This window comes from Aphelocoma coerulescens, chromosome 1 (assembly GCF_041296385.1).
Source record: "Aphelocoma coerulescens isolate FSJ_1873_10779 chromosome 1, UR_Acoe_1.0, whole genome shotgun sequence".
Lineage (NCBI taxonomy): Eukaryota > Metazoa > Chordata > Aves > Passeriformes > Corvidae > Aphelocoma > Aphelocoma coerulescens.
In genome coordinates, this window is record NC_091013.1 from 68,325,510 (window position 1) to 68,341,180 (window position 15,671).

The 15,671-nt window shown below is 42.1% G+C and overlaps 1 protein-coding gene across 1 annotated transcript in view; it reads left to right on the forward strand.

The window, feature by feature from the left end:
* Positions 1-5,273: 5,273 nt before the first annotated feature.
* TRPC4 (transient receptor potential cation channel subfamily C member 4) overlaps positions 5,274-15,671 on the forward strand; it is a 133,598-nt gene continuing 123,200 nt past the window's right edge. Inside the window, exon 1 of the mRNA XM_069011898.1 lies at positions 5,274-5,727. The gene's annotated coding sequence lies outside the window, so the exon portion shown is untranslated. The remainder of the gene's footprint in view (positions 5,728-15,671) is intronic.

Below are 15,671 nucleotides of genomic sequence, written 5' to 3' on the forward strand. Positions count from 1 at the left end.
TGTACAGGTCACCTATAAGGCAATTTCCTTGGCAAGGCAATGCAAGGCTGGTCAAAAACCATCTGTTCCATCTTTTGCAGGCATCTTGGATAGTCTTAGGAACCTCAAACAGCGCAAGGCACCTCTGTTTTGGGGTTTGCCCCTTCAGCAGAATGCTTAGACAGGATGTAGTAGCTCACCCAGAAGTCAAAATGTACATGCAAAGCTGAACTTTTCTCTAAGATCCCATCAATGTATTGAATAAATTGCCATTGGCTCTACAGGGAGCTTAGGACACTTAGGAGTTCAAATGTGTACACTTTAATGTAGATGCCTCTACTCTGGAGCCGCATCCCACTCCAGCAGAGGGTTTGATTCATGCCTTCCTAAAACCCCTACACGGAAAGACTGTGCCAGAAAAACCTCAAAATGGAACAGCTGAGTATTCTGACAGAAAGTAAGCGCTTACTGGGAAGCACAGACATATATGAAAATAATCATGGAGGACAAAAATTAAATTACTTTGAAAAACACCAAAAACTTTAGTGATGTTATCTTACTACTCATTAAAAATTGCAAAAGAAAGCAGTGAACCTTACTGCACCAAGTTCCATCCTCTGATGTAAGAAAAACAAGCTTAAATCATTCAAAAACTCTGGTTAGAAGAAGGGAGAAAGAGCTTGTAGCATGTCAGGAAAAATAACAGATGTGAATTCTGTGGAACTGACAAATGTAGGCAGATAAAAGATTAATTGCTTGCTGTCCACCAAAAATATGAATTGTTGAGATTCAAGTAGTAATAAAATGGGAATCTACATAGAATTCTGCATACTTCTAATGTAAACTGAAATAATAAAATTAAATAGCAATTTAACTGTCAATGAAGCTAAGCGACTTTCTTCCTGCTACTAAAATACAAACCACAAATATCTTCTTACCTGAATAACTTGGAAGTCTTGAGAAAAAGTCAGACAAGAACTTGCTTGTCATGACCCGAAATTAAGGTTAAGCAAATACCAAATATTGGTATTGTAATTTTTTTCTAGTAGATCACTTGTGTTAAGACATGTTGTATTTTTTTTACTTTTACCTTTTAATGAAAAAAAAAACCAAACCAAAATAATAAAAAACAAAAAACCCAACCCCCCCCCCCCCAAAAAAAAAAAAAAAAAGCTCAAAAGAAATATAGTTCAAGATACTAGTCTGGCATAGAAAAACAACCTAAGGGAAAGAGTCCTACAGTTGAGGTCAGTACTTGCTTGTTTTACAGAAAGTGTTACTATTTATTCACATCCCTGGGTCAATCTTTTCCTCTAGTTCTCCTTTCCCTCCCATGTTCCTGTCTCTCTCTTCACTCACAACCATTCTGCCCCACTAAACCTTCACAAGAGTGGTATCTCTGCCAACAAATGTTTCATAGAAAATAAAAGATTTCTGCTGGGGTTCCCCACCTTCTTTCATAGAATCCACATTAATCAATCAGTCAATAAAATGAATCTTTTTTCTCAAGTCCCAGAAACTTGAGTTTTGTCTAATGGTATTTAAGTACATAAATGGCAATACACTGAGTTATGTGGAAGGAAAGACTTAATATTACAGAATGATTGGTGTGGGCTGGCAAGAACCATTTGCTGCTTGCAGAGTTCTGTCTGGGAAAACTGCACAGTCTGTAACAATAGAATTAATGAAATTAACTTGTTACAGATTTCATGAATTAGATTAATACAGAGAAAAAAATTATGAGCCTTATTCTGTGTACAACTGCAGTCTCCAAAACAAACATAGAAAAAAAACCTAAACTGCAAGAAGAGATACTATTGTACTGTGTGATTTTACATCATTGCTAATGAGCAACAGATTGGCAGAAGCGTATTTAAAATTACATGAGAATAATAAGAAATCTGAGAAAATCTTCCTCCATTATCCCAAACCAATAAAAACCAATACAAATAATGTTTTAAGGAATTGAATAAAAATATTTTAAATAATTAGTATAAGTTTCTTTCTATGCCTATAAATCTTCATCTTGGATAAAATTTCAGAATCTCTTATACGTTCATGCTAGTAAGAAAAGCTGTCATTAACACATAAAGAGAAGGAGCTGAGACATTAAAATATTATGGCACCTTTTACCTGGTACTAACTGAGCAAATATGGTTAAAATTTCTGCATTGCTTTTCCCTTTCTTTGTTAGAGATAATGAGGCAGGTCAGCTTACCTGATTTGGGTAAAGTTATACCGAATCACAGATGCTGCAGCTGCTGTTACCTGTACCCATTAATAATAGAAGGTGAAATCAATTAGTATTTCCTAAGTGCTCCAACTCTATCTTGTTTTTCAAGCTGTCTTTAATCTGGTGTTTTTCTGTTCATGAAATAAAACCAAGACATATATCCTAGTGATATTTGCACGAACTGCAGAGAGAGGGGAAAATCCCAGTCTGTTTGGTTTTTTTGTTATATAAGATTTGGTTGAATTGAAAATGGTCAGCACCTGGGCATGTGTCAGTAGGTGCTCTGAGGAGGAGGATGTAATACGGGAGGTAGAAATGGAGAAGGTCCTAAAGGGAACTTGTTTTGGTGGGACACTATGAGCAGATTAAAGAAAGGCCCAGTCATGCTATTTATCACCCCTAAAACCTCAACATGTGATAGAGGTTTCACAGAATGTTTAATTTTTCCCCTTTACTTCTCTCTCCTGGCCACAGTACTCACTGCTGAGAAACATTTGGCAGCTAGGTACACGTTAGGAATAAAACATACTAGCATACACTCAAAATGTTGCAAGGATCCCGACCACGCTGTCCTGAACCGGAGGTAAAATTCTGTTTACTTAATTCTCATCTGAGTAATACCACAGAGATTTTATCTGAACATTAGTTTAATAAGGAATTATAAGCATTGGGAAGACCCACGGGAGACTGCTAATGGGTTATCATACGTAAAATGCCAGAAAACGTAAAACACATTGATAGTGCCATGTTGCACTCACCCCTGCAGAGTAGAAATGTCACAATATGCATAAAAAGACAGAGGAAATACTGTTAATTATAGAGATATTTGCTTCTGCAAAATTAAATATTACACTCAAGCCAGAAGTTGGCTTCTCATGGTCTAATAAGGAAATATATGGGGGAAAAAAAGCACTCGGCTCTGGGTAGTAAGCTGTGGTTACACTTCCAATCTGTAGCAACACAGAGCAATACCAGTGCTGTTGGTAGCCTGCACAAGAGGTACAAATGCTCCAATAATAGTTTGATGTGCTCACATTGCCAATTCCAATACAATCTGATGGAGCAGCCGTAGCCTTCACTGCAGGCTCTCTGGCCCTCTAGTGTGCCTCTACTTACCCAACACTCTCTCCTTGCCTTTGTGTGGATATGTATGGGTGGGTCCATGTGTTTATACACAAACATTTGCATACACATATGTGTGCTTATTAGAATGGCTGGCTCAGCTTTCCAAGCAGCTGCTTTTGGCACTTGGATCTGTATTTAAACTGACATGAGTTGGTCTCACGCGTTCAATTGTCATCTTTTAGGAAGAGACACACAGAGACCTGTTACAGACTGCCTGCACTGCACGCTGCTCTGTGGCGTGAGGCTGCTTTCTGAGTAGGTCCCCAAAGGCATGATGTTTCCACTGAAATCTCAGCAGTGCCTGATTTGGGGCACATCTTAAATACGTATGCCAGTGGTTCACACAGCAGTCTGATGTAGAGACTTGATGCTGCAACCGTGGAAGTCTCAGAGCAGAATGCATCTGGCATTTTCACTGCACAGCTTAACGCAGATTAATTGCATCACCTCTGCTGCCCATGGAGGTCTGGTGGTCTGGTGCCTGTTCTCACAGTTGCCTTCGAGTGTGCTGTGGCTGGCGGTTTCTTCACATTTGCTGTAGTGACATTTTCAGGCTCGCCTGCTTTGGCAAGCACTTCACTCCTCGGTGATCCAGGGAGGCAGGTGAAACCCAGCGCGAGGGACACGCCCGCGCCGGCGGTGCGGGAAGCAAAGGGGCTGTTAGCGGCTGGGCTGTCCGTGTGACACTGCACACCCTGCTGAGACTCGGCCCTTCCCGGGGCTGCCCTGGGCTTATTTCACCCCTTTCTTTCCCGGAGCTCCCAGGTGGAAGCTATTCACCCAAAGAGACGGGCAAAGTGCGAAAGCGGTGGCATGCTGCCTGGCAGTGCCAGGCGGGGGCCATCCTCCCGGCGGGGAGGAGAAGCAGGAGTGGGCCGGAGTTGAGGAATGCTCGCCCGGGCACGGCAAGCTCTGCACATGGTGGCAGGTGGCCCCCTGCCCGCATCGTGTCCAGACCCCAACGCGGGGCTGACTCCAAACAGACCTCAATTCATTATTATTGTTATTGTTATTGTTATTATTATTATTGTTACCCCCCAACCAAGCAACCAAAACTTAGCAAAGACCTGGATGTTCTGTTATGCATCTCTGTACGTTGCATCTTTTTCCTACCATTTCTTAGCTCATGTATTTAAGTTCTGTCATAATATTTTTAGGGAAAAGAGAAGTAAAGTGAGGAATTGGGTGTCTAGCAGCCTCATTCCCTCTGCTCCTCTATTACTAATCTTGGCTGCCGCTTTGTCCCGTTAACGTCCAGGCCGGGCTGACCCAGGGGCACCGGGCGAGGCTGGGGCGGCGCAGGGGGCAGGGACCACCCGGCTGGAGGCTGCGCCGAGTGGCGCACCCAGGGCAGAGCTTTTGCTGCGCCTCGGGAAGGAGCGTCGGGCGAGGTACCTGGAGCAACCTCAGCTGTAGGCTCGAAGCGCGCCGGGCGAGGCCCCCGCGGAGGCGGACTCATAGAGCCCCACCGCGGCTGCATGGAGCGGGCTAGGGCTTTCCTAGATGCGGAGGGATATAATAGCCAACTTTCTCCGGAGTCCATACTGCTCCTTGGTGCGTGTGCCTCCGAGCGGTCCCGAGCGGTGCGCGTTCTCGGCTCGCCGACGAGCCCCGCTCCAGCGCTCGGCGGGCGCCTTCTCGCTCCTCCCCGTCCCCGGGGCGGCAGGCGGTGAGCACCGCGGAGCGCCCTGGGGCGGCCTCTGCGCGGAGCCCCGCGCGGTGCGCGGCGCGGCCGCGGGGGGGCGCAGGCGGGCGGCGGCGGCGGGCGCGGGGAGCGGCGCGGGCGCGGGGGCAGCGCGGCGGGGGCGGCGGCCGGGAGGGCGGGGGGCGGCGGGACAGCGCCCGCCGAGGCAGAGCCCGCGGCCGGCCCAGGAGAGAGCGCGGCGGCGAGGACGGAGAAGCTCGGCGTGCGCCCCTCCGCGCTCCTTCTGCCGCTATTGGGGTGTCTTTCCCCCCTCCCCGCGCCGCGCAGCCCGCGCTCCGGAGGGGACCGCCGCGTCGGGAGGAGCTGGTACTTTTTGCAGCCGGCATGAGGCTTCCCGAGGGAACAAGGAGACGCCGCGCTAAGCAACCGGGGAAGAACCTGCCTCTCATCTGTTGCAGCGGAGTCCGGCGACAGGCGCGGTCCCCCCGACCGGAGGTGATTGGCACCCGCTGACTCGTGGGCGTGCGTCCGAGAGTGCCTGCATGTGTAGCAAACATGGAGAAAATAAAGTAAAAAATGTGGATAGTGCCTGAGACGGACGGCAGGCAGTGAAATAAAACAAACACCTTCTAAAAGGATTTAATTTGCAAACGGGATTGAAAAGGGTACAACTTACGTGGAAAAATGTGACCTGTTAAAACAGCTGTCGGAAGATGCCGGCTGTCATTGCAAGCACCTAAACCAAGTAAGTTTTCATCAACTTTGATCTATTCTCTTTCTGAGCCTCTGATTACCTTTTTGACCCTCTGAAAAAAAAAAAAAAAAAAAAAAAAAAAGGAAAAGAAGTCCCTAGGACTGTCTAAGGTAACTTTTTCCGCCGACGCAAGCAGCATAAAGCGACATCATGCACGCCCTTGGCCCTTGGTGATAGTCCAGAGGAGTATTAGGATCTCTTCCTTCCTCTGGTATGTAACAAACGTATTTTTTCCCTGGCAGCCGCTGCCGTGGGAAGCGGCATCCTTCGGTCGCTGGGTGACACCTGCAGCCCAGCGGAGCGCCCAGGGTGCCGGAGGGAGCGGGCCGGGGCCGCTGCGCGGGGCAGGAGGAGGCTCCGCACCTGCCACCCGCGCAGGTGGGGGCCCCGCCGGCCGCCCTCGCCCCCGCGGCTCCTGCCGGCGCTGAGAGCACCGCGGCCCCCGGCAGCGCCAGAGCGGGAGTTCGCCTGTCGCGCACACGGGTGGGTGCGGGAGCCGCGCCGCGGGCCGCCCCTGGTCCCCACGGTAGTGACGGCCGCAGCTGCGGTATCTCCGCAGGGGTCTCTCCCCGAGGGGACCTCGCTCCCCGCCGGTGCAGTCCGCAGAGACCCTCCAGGGAAGGCGGGCATCCTGTCAGGAAGCCCCCAGGAGGGACCTGGAGGATGGCGAGATGCAGATGGCAGGAGCAGAGCAGGGTGAAGTGGTTCCTGGAGAATAGGAAGGGGCTGGTGGGTTCATCCAGCGTGGGGTTTACACGGGCAAGGCCCTGACTCCTGAGGTGATGGGAGAGAGGCTATGGTCCTCTTGGGAAGAAGCAGCTGATGCTCTGGAGGTTTAAATGCCGACAGAAATTCATCACTCTACCAAGGGACACAACTGTAGTTGTGGCTACAGTTGTCCAAACCTATGGATCTACTATGGATCTATTATTTCCCTGTTTTTTACCAGAAAATGTCATTTATGCACTTTTGTTTTACTGGACTTAGTTGAGTGACTTCCTGTTAGCATGGCAACCGAATTTTAAATTTCTCTACACATGACTTGTGAGATGGCTCTTCGAACATTACAACACCTTTCAGGTGGAAGTAAATAAAAACACCTTCTAATGTGTGTTTGTGTTACAGAGAATGGGTACTCCACAAACAAAAAATAAAAAAATAGGTAATAGACATTGCCTGTTGGTTTCATCTGAGAAATAAATATTTCTAAGAAACAGGACGCATAGAGGTTTTCTGTAGAATGCAGAATAGACAGAAATAGTTTAAGTTCTACACCAGCATTATAAATACTAACATTACAGCACCTTTAAGTCCAGTTTGATTGAATTTTCAAATTTAATTGTACTGCAGTGATACGGAACATTTCAGTGTTTATGTTACTTGCTCCAAAGCCCACACCTGGATAACTTAGCAAGGTTTTCTGTACAAGCCTACTGGATTTTCCATAAATTAGCCTAATTCACTTAAGCAGTAGTTTTGTGTACAGTTAGAGAGGCCAGGTACCAGTGAGAGTGCTTTAGACCTGCTTTAGAAAAGAAGAAATTCTGGAAGACCTGAATTTACGCCCATTTTTTAGGCAAGACTCAGAAATAAACTTTGTTCTTCAATATCAAAATAGCTAAAACCAAACACAGTTTGGTTTTCCTTTGGTGTTGCCTTCTACATTGAAAGGCCTTGGTTTTGTTTGCAGAAGGATGGCATTCTTTACTATGTTTTTCTCTTTTTTCTTCTGTTGTTCAGGCTTAGGAACAGATGAGACTCTATTTGGAAACAGGAAAACAAAAATATGTCTGTTCTTTAAATTTAACTTCAGCCACTTACTCTGACTCTATGTATAGTAGTCATTGCCCTTAAAATAGCTCCAGAAAAAAATTCCATTTCTTCTTATCTCATGCTATTTAGAGCCAAATACTGCTAGCTGAAATTTAAGTGAAATTGAGGTCACTACAGATCTGGTATGATTTTGATTATCTTTTTGAGATCTCTGCTTATCTACTGAAAATGTTGGGTCCTGACCAATGTGGCTCTGCTCTTGGTGACAGTGGGCTTGCATTTCTTCAGTGTGGAGAGACCACCAAGTATATATTGAAGGACACACATAGAGAAAACTGTTAAGGGATTAGCTTTCACCTTTGTGTGTGTGTGTTTATTGCCTGACTTAAATGACAAGGAAATATATGCATTACTGCTCTTCCCAGGACCTGAGACCTGTCTCCATACCAGCACACTGTTTAATCTGTCAGCTTTTTACGGGATTTGATTCACTGGTGTGAGGTGGCAAAATCAACAGGCAAAATCCTGTGTGGCATCTCTGCTTGCCTCTGGTGGTGCTGCTAGTCAGTGTTAAAAGGGACTAAATTAATTCTGAAAATGATGACTAAGTCACCATAACTTATCTTACAGAAAGGCAGCGTAGAAGCAGGAAAAAAGACTCTGTTATAACCTGTTTAAAGAAATATCAGATAAAAATAGATGAAGAATTGTTCTATTCAGACACCTAATGACTTTATGAGTGTCAGATTTATCATTACTTTTTCTGTTCAGTTTTAAGCTGTGTTGGATTATATTCTTGTTACTTTCTCAAATACAATATTCTTCATTACTGAAAGAAGTTTGAAGGTAAAACTTTGTGTGAAAATCAATCTTCCATCACCATGTTTTGTGTCAAAACAAAATTCCAGAAACCATCTGTTTTACAAGTCCTGAATCATGGAGAAGGACAAGCCAAACTTGCCCTTGCTTTATTACACTGACACTGCTTTAAGTAGTGTAGCATAGTGTTAGTGTAACACCAGCAGCAATGGTGCCAGGATCCTCATGTCCACTGCCATTTGTTGCTGAAGAAAGAAACTCTCCTGACTAAATAAATATTAATTAATATAGTTTTATGTAGTGAATACAGGGGAAGGCTGAGCAAATTAAATCTTTCTGTAACAGATACGCATGCAGAAGTCCTTCAAAGGGGCATTACCTTTTAGTCTAATAGAATCTGAGACTGTCAAAAGAGGAACAACTGAAAATAAGACAATTTTTTTTCACAGTGAAGTTTCCAAAGGAATTAAAAGGCTTTTAGTGTGCCACAAAGACTAAAAGTAACAAATAAATGACTTTGCTTTATATCATATTCTTCTTGGAGTTGTGGGCTGTTTTGGTTTCATTTGAGGTTTTTCTTCTCCCTTCAAACTTCTGTTTTGGTTTAAATTCTCAAAGTACTTCTTCCACTCTTTTACAACCATATTTCTGGTTTAGATATTGACTGATGTGAGACAAAAACTGAAAGAACCTTGGACAAAAATTACTCTTTTTTTTACAACTAAAGTTATTTTTCAGCAAATGTGGGCTGAAAACTTCCTTAAATTTGAGTGAATTTTATGTTTGTCTAAGATTACGAACCAGTCAAACCTAATCTCTGAAGTCTGTGACAGTTTCTGCAATTTCTTGATCACTGAGTCTGCTCGCTACATTCATCTCAAAAGCTTCTGACATACTTGTGCATGTCAGATGAACCATTGGAATGTTATAATAATATTATCTTGTATATTATGCAGTGGGTAGTAAGGGGAACAGTAAATGGAGAAAGATTTTTCACTTGTCTTTTCGGAGAAAGAGATTCTCCTGGAGATGCTTTCTACATATCATTGAAAACTTCTGAGGAGCAAGCAGCCTTTCCCCAGGAGGCAAAGGCTTCCATCCCACCACTGGTGCACGGACAGCCCCATAGCAGCCAAGCCATGAGGTGGTGCCCTTAAGCTCTTCCAGTCCTAGCTCAGCACATGCTGGTTTTCCAGGATACACGAGGTCTTTTTGTTTGGTTTGGTTTTGGTTCTTCAGAGCGATTCTGATACCAGTGTTAAGGACCAGAAGTACATCCTTCCTTGGCTCAGAGAATCAGAAAGCTTATGCTACCTGCATTCACACCTTAGACCCTACTGGCAAAAGAGGTCCTGGGCTCCTCATGTCCTTGTGCCAGCTAGTCAGGCAAAGCACGGGTTGGTTGATTTAGAGCTGGCACCTAGGAGGACACCAGCCTCCTGTAGATCTTGTAGCATGCAGGCTAACTTTTTGTGGCTACTTTTGATAACCCTGAACTCACATGAAATACGTATTTGCCAGCTATCAAGGTGAATCCGCAGTGTTTCTCTTCCTTTCCTGGAAAGAGAAGGGCTGAAGCAGAGAGTAAACCATCCTCTGTATTGTGTCATCTCCTTTATAACAGAACAAGCATCCTCCACAGGTGACTGTCTCTCTTTGTTAACCATGCAGCAAAAGCCAAGACAAGGAACCTTCCTTCTTAAGGTAGATTTGCTGAATCCCAGCTGTGCAGAGCAGGCTATGATAGTACATCATAAAGGCTGAATAAGCACAGAGGTCAGTAGATACAGGATAAATGGTTGCTATTATCAGCCTCAAATGTACATTTAAAAACCCCAAGACATGCATACACATGCACATACTCCTAGCTGCTGGGCTAACTTTTAAAAAATCTGTAAATAGCATGAACTCAGAGCTGCCTGTTGGATGTACACTTCTGGGAGTTTGCCAGCTGCCACCTCTGCAATCCAGTCTCCTTTCACAGAATTCTTCAAAAAATAGATTCTTATGCAAACTATCAATAACTACTTAAAAGTTCTGTCACTTTTCAGCTCAGGTGTCTGCTTCTCGTGTCTGTCAGAGAGAGGCAGCTGCTGCCAAAGAACACAGCCTTTTTCTCAGTGATGTCTGAGTAGTGGGGGTGATTATTAACCCAGGTCATAAAGCACGAGAGGGGCATTAATACAGCTCTGTATCCAGCCCAAAATGTGTGCTGAGAAGTTGGCCTGGCCTGAGAGCCTCACTACTCCTTACATCTCACATCTCCTAGAGAGATGTAGGCATTCTGCCAGTAAAGACCTTCCTGCAGTAGACTCTCTGTGGATTCACTGAGAATTCAAATTTCACCCTATAACCATCATTTAATTAAAGTACCCACTCACATCAGGGTACTAGGCTAGCAGTTCTAGTAGAATCAATGCTGTCCTGTGTTTTTTAAATTAATGGGTAAACTTTTAACTGTGTTCCTTCTATAGTGCCCTAAATCAGGGGAAGAATATAAAAGATTTAAAGAAGAAATCTGTACTACTCCCTAGCATACAGATGTTTTTAACAGATTAGCAGTTTGCTGTCAGGCTAGAAAGTACTGGACTAAGCAGACAGAGCACCAAATTTACATCCAGTTAAAATGAGATTTTCTTCTATATGTTTTTTCTTCTAAAAATTGATATACTTTAAATTTATTTTATCTTTGCCAAAAAATATTGTATTTTTTGCATTTATTTGCTACTGTCATTTCCATTATAAAAAGTAAACTAGAACTTTTACTTCATTTGAGTAAAGGAATGAAAAATAGGATTATAGCAGGAGATGAAGGGTCATATTGTGTCTGATTTAAGATTACTCCTAGTTCATTCCTATATACTAATTTCAATTAAAAAAAAATCTAATGAAAAATTTTGAAACGCTCTAAAAAAGGATTTTTGCAGGGAAGGCCTGTGGTTTTTTTTCACCTGGACACACAAATTTGATTGTAGTTGTAAACACCAACCACCTACATTCCTTGTATAGTCACTGGAGAGAGACAGAAACCTCCAGTGAACCAATTCATCCAACTTATACCTGACATAGAGTGGAAAGAAACAGATATTTATTGTTGCTTATTGTTGTTTGATTTCACACAGCTGAAGTAAGGAAAAATGAACCTTACCCTAGTGGTGTCAAAAAAAAACCCCAAACAACCAAAATAAACATTTTCAGAGGAGACAATAAATAGACATTGGTTTTCTTCTAAGCTGTCTTGAGGTCCTGTTGACTTTGCTGATACTGATGCAGACATCACAACAGTGATAAATGCAACGTAATTTAAATATCCTGTTGTCTGTTCTCAGAATTCTTAGGAGCTTGTGAATGGATTGGGTAGCTGAAATACAGCTTCTAGTTGTGCCAAGGGCAATGGGAGTGTTAGCTGGACTCTTGCAACAGAAAAACACAGAGTTCTGGGTGCTCACATCCAAGGGCAAGGTGTCTCTTTTCCAGAGAGAACACATTGTATCTGTGGAGCAAGGAAAGCAAGCACATGAAGAACATTTCTTCAAATGTTCTCAGCATTGCCAGTGCCACAGTGTACCTTAGTCCACTAAATGCAGAAATTATCTCTCAGTGATGAAATAGTTTTAACTGATGTTCATGTGGAAATGCTCATTATTATTAAACACTTCAAAAGGAATCCTTCTGCTGCACTTCAGCACTGACTGCTGAATGGATCCTGCCTATCTTCCACTGAAAAATAGCTAAAATATCCCATTTGTGTTTTGGTTCTACAGACAACATTTGTATTCTTTTAGACTGGGAGAGGTACTGGCCATTAATTTCTGATGGTAATGATCTGAAGTTATGAGAGCTGCAGTCAATCCCTTTTACTTGTTTATGCTGGCATAGTGAGTTTGTTTTTCAAATTTGGTGTGTTCCATAGTACATTTATACCTACAACACCACATGTACTTTCCCTATAGTGGCTTTTCCCTAGCTAGCTGATACCCTACAGCAGGAATTTTGACCATTAATAAAACCAAATACAAGTTGCCTAGAGAACAGTTGTCTAATTTGCCTTAAGCCTCTTAGCTACAAAACTGTCATTCCAAAGGCAGTAGCTAACTGTTTGTCTTTGAATTCATCTAGACACCGTAACATCAGACCTCTGAGTCTGTATAGCCTTTAGAAAGAACTTGGTAACTTCATAGGGTGATTCATATGACATATCTTGAAGGAAATTAATTTCCTTCTGCAGGGGGTGCATTTCTTCCTGTTTGTAATGAAGGAAAATTGGGATGACAAACCAGCCTTGGATGTCAGTGTTTTGGATTCCTGGCGTAGTGAATACGTGTCTTGCCTTTATTTTTCACATGTTTTAAATTGAAGTACTTTATTGTGTCACATAATGATTAATAAGGTTTCCTAAGTCTAATATGAAGAATGTGCTGTAATAATTTTTTTAAACTGTTAAGGAACCTGGTACCTACAGCACAGAGATCACATATTTCAAGTTGATAACATAGGCAGGTGTTTATACTAACTACTAGTCTGTAACTACTCTTGTATTTTCTCATAAAAGGCATCATGCTTCATACAGAGCAATTTCAAAATAATATTTTAGTCTGAGCACTTATATAAAAATATTTTATTCATGATTGTTTAACTTAGTGATATTAACTTTGAGCATAATTTATACATTGAGGCCAGTTGTACCAAATACTGACGTGATTTGAGATGATAACATGTATTATGTTTCAGTGTCTTTATGTAGAACTAAACTTCCACATAACTCTTTTTGTTCTTCTCTTCTTTTTAATTTAAAATTTGCTTTCTTTTCACAATACTTAAACCAGGCAAACTGAGCAGGAGTTTGAAAGTCCCTTCTTTTCAGTGTGACTTGCCCACAGATGAGAGAAGCAGGGGATGCTCAGTGAGCTTGGTTGCATTTCAGTTCTTGGGCACTAGTCCATCTCAGAGCTGCACTGATTGACTGAACTATCTTAACTGCACAAGCTAGATTTTATAAGGATGGGTTAGGATCAAAGAAGGATTTCTCATTCATCCTCACCATGCTTCCTATGCACTCATTTCCTAGACACCAGCCTCCTTTTGCTACTGCTTCTGCTGGCTTTAAGCCAGGTTGGACCTTTTTTCATATGAAGAATTCCTTTGGGTTAACTGCAGACAAGATCTCGCTTTATAGGTTTTTATAATTAAAAAGATTCTCCAGTGCATAGGATCTGGATGTGTGTCTTCAATCTGTTCTGTCATTTTATTTTGTTAAAGAAACATTACTCTCGTAGCAGGGTATTTCCTTCTTAGCACCCTTAGCGAAGGGTTTTACCAATGTCTCCTTAACTGATGAGCTCCTGTGCATTCACCCATGTCCCTTATTAACTTCGGATTTCCCACTCACTTGCTCAGTACATGAAGTCCAGAAGTTGTAGGTGAGCTCTTACGGAGACTGAAGAGGATTTCATTTGGCTTCAGTGGCACCAAGTTCTGCGGGAAGGAAACAATCAGCTGTCCCTGAGGAAAGGTTTGGGCCAGCAGTACCTGTGTCTGGGTCTGTAGGTCTGTGTGATAAGATGTTCAAGGAATTCATCATCTGGTTAATCCTCAAAGCCTTTGAAATTCTTCAGGGCATTGCTAACACCCAAGAAACAAGTTATTTAGGACACTGTATCTTGCAGTACCTAAACCCCACGTGTCAGGGTCCTTATTTTCAGAAAGAATCGTTGCTGATTAGTGATTCTTCTCAGTGATAATCTACAATCAGCCTTCTCTTAAAACCAAGATTTGATGAATTTGGGCAAGATAGCAAGGGCATAAGTAGGACTTTGAGGAGGATAGAAATAAGTTGACATTTCAAAACAAAAGTGGACAAAACAGTAAGTATTGTCATTTCAGAGCAATCAAGGAAATAAAGGACAATGAAGACCATGACTCTTGAGAGACATTAGCACACTCAAGTAGGTCAGCCCATGCTTGTCTTTCCCATGATACTCCCGGTGACAGTTAGATAATAGACATCTTTAAGGGCTTGATTTCCTACTGGGAGCATAATGGGTTGGCTGACGTGTACTGGAGCAATATGATACTTTAATCATCTTGCTCCATTAGTGTTTTCCTCCCAAATTGCCTACTTACTGTTACTTTAACTCTCTTTACTTAAACCCATTGCTGAAAAACAAAGCCTACAATAAAAATTACCTAAACCAATCCACCACTCATGATAGCAAAGCTTTATGGCCAGCACATGATGGAATTCATTTTAAGAAATAAGATGATTCCTTCTAATTTAACCTTAATTCAAGAAAGTATTCAAGCATAAAGAAGTTCGGTGTTCTACTGAAAGTAGCTTCAGAAGGTGCTTCCTGTTAAGCATTGGCTTCATTCCTCTACTCTGTATGAGCATTTTCACATTTTCCTTAATCCAGGTTTAAGGAGTATAATTTGAAAGTTTGGGTGAACATTTTATATATGACAACAAAGAAAAATATCAATAATGCACAATCTAACATCTCTTTAGCAATTTCCCAGGTGTTAGAAACATATTTAAGATGTTTATGCTATGCATGTTTGCATCCTCCCTTGGAAGTATGACTTTGATTCAGATACTCAACTCATTGTTCAAAATTTCTCCCATTCCTTTACCATAATTGCCTGAAAAAAACTCATTTTATTATGTGCTTTTGTTATATAAGCAGCTGTCATTTAAGAAGGCCATTTTGTAGCCAAAGATGCCATGTTCAAGAACTCTTTCAGCTGCTTTTGCGTATCATAAAGGTTCCTAAAATCGCAAAAGCTTTCTGCTTTTTCATTTTTTTGTCTATTTATTAGTCATACATTGCAACTATGTGTGGTCTTTGGTCTTAGGGAAATATTAAAATCACAAGTGAATTTAAAATTATGATAATGGTCAAAGTAATTTGAAATTACACCCGCCTTATGTGAAATTTTACAAAATACAAAATACAACAATTGAGCCTTCTCATTAATCATCCATGCGTATAGATGATGTAACTTCAGAAAATTTGTCCCCTTAGTTTCAAGAGAATTGTAGGACTCTGGCAGCTTCTTGTTTCTTCTCAATAATTTAGCAGTTTATGAAAAATAGATTTTGTTTACTTTTCCACTCTGATGCAGTTAATGCAATTACAAGTTGTGGAGAATCTAATCCAAAATCTCTTATCTTGTTGAGTATTTTAGAAAAATATGTAGTCCTGAAACATTCATCTGTTTGAAATTATTGCCATGATTGCAGCCACATCTGTCCTGTGTAATATAAAGTTTTCTTCGTTCTCTTTCTAAATACCTTTTTCTTGCAGTTTACAGACTCATATATATTGAATCTTCATGGAGGGAAG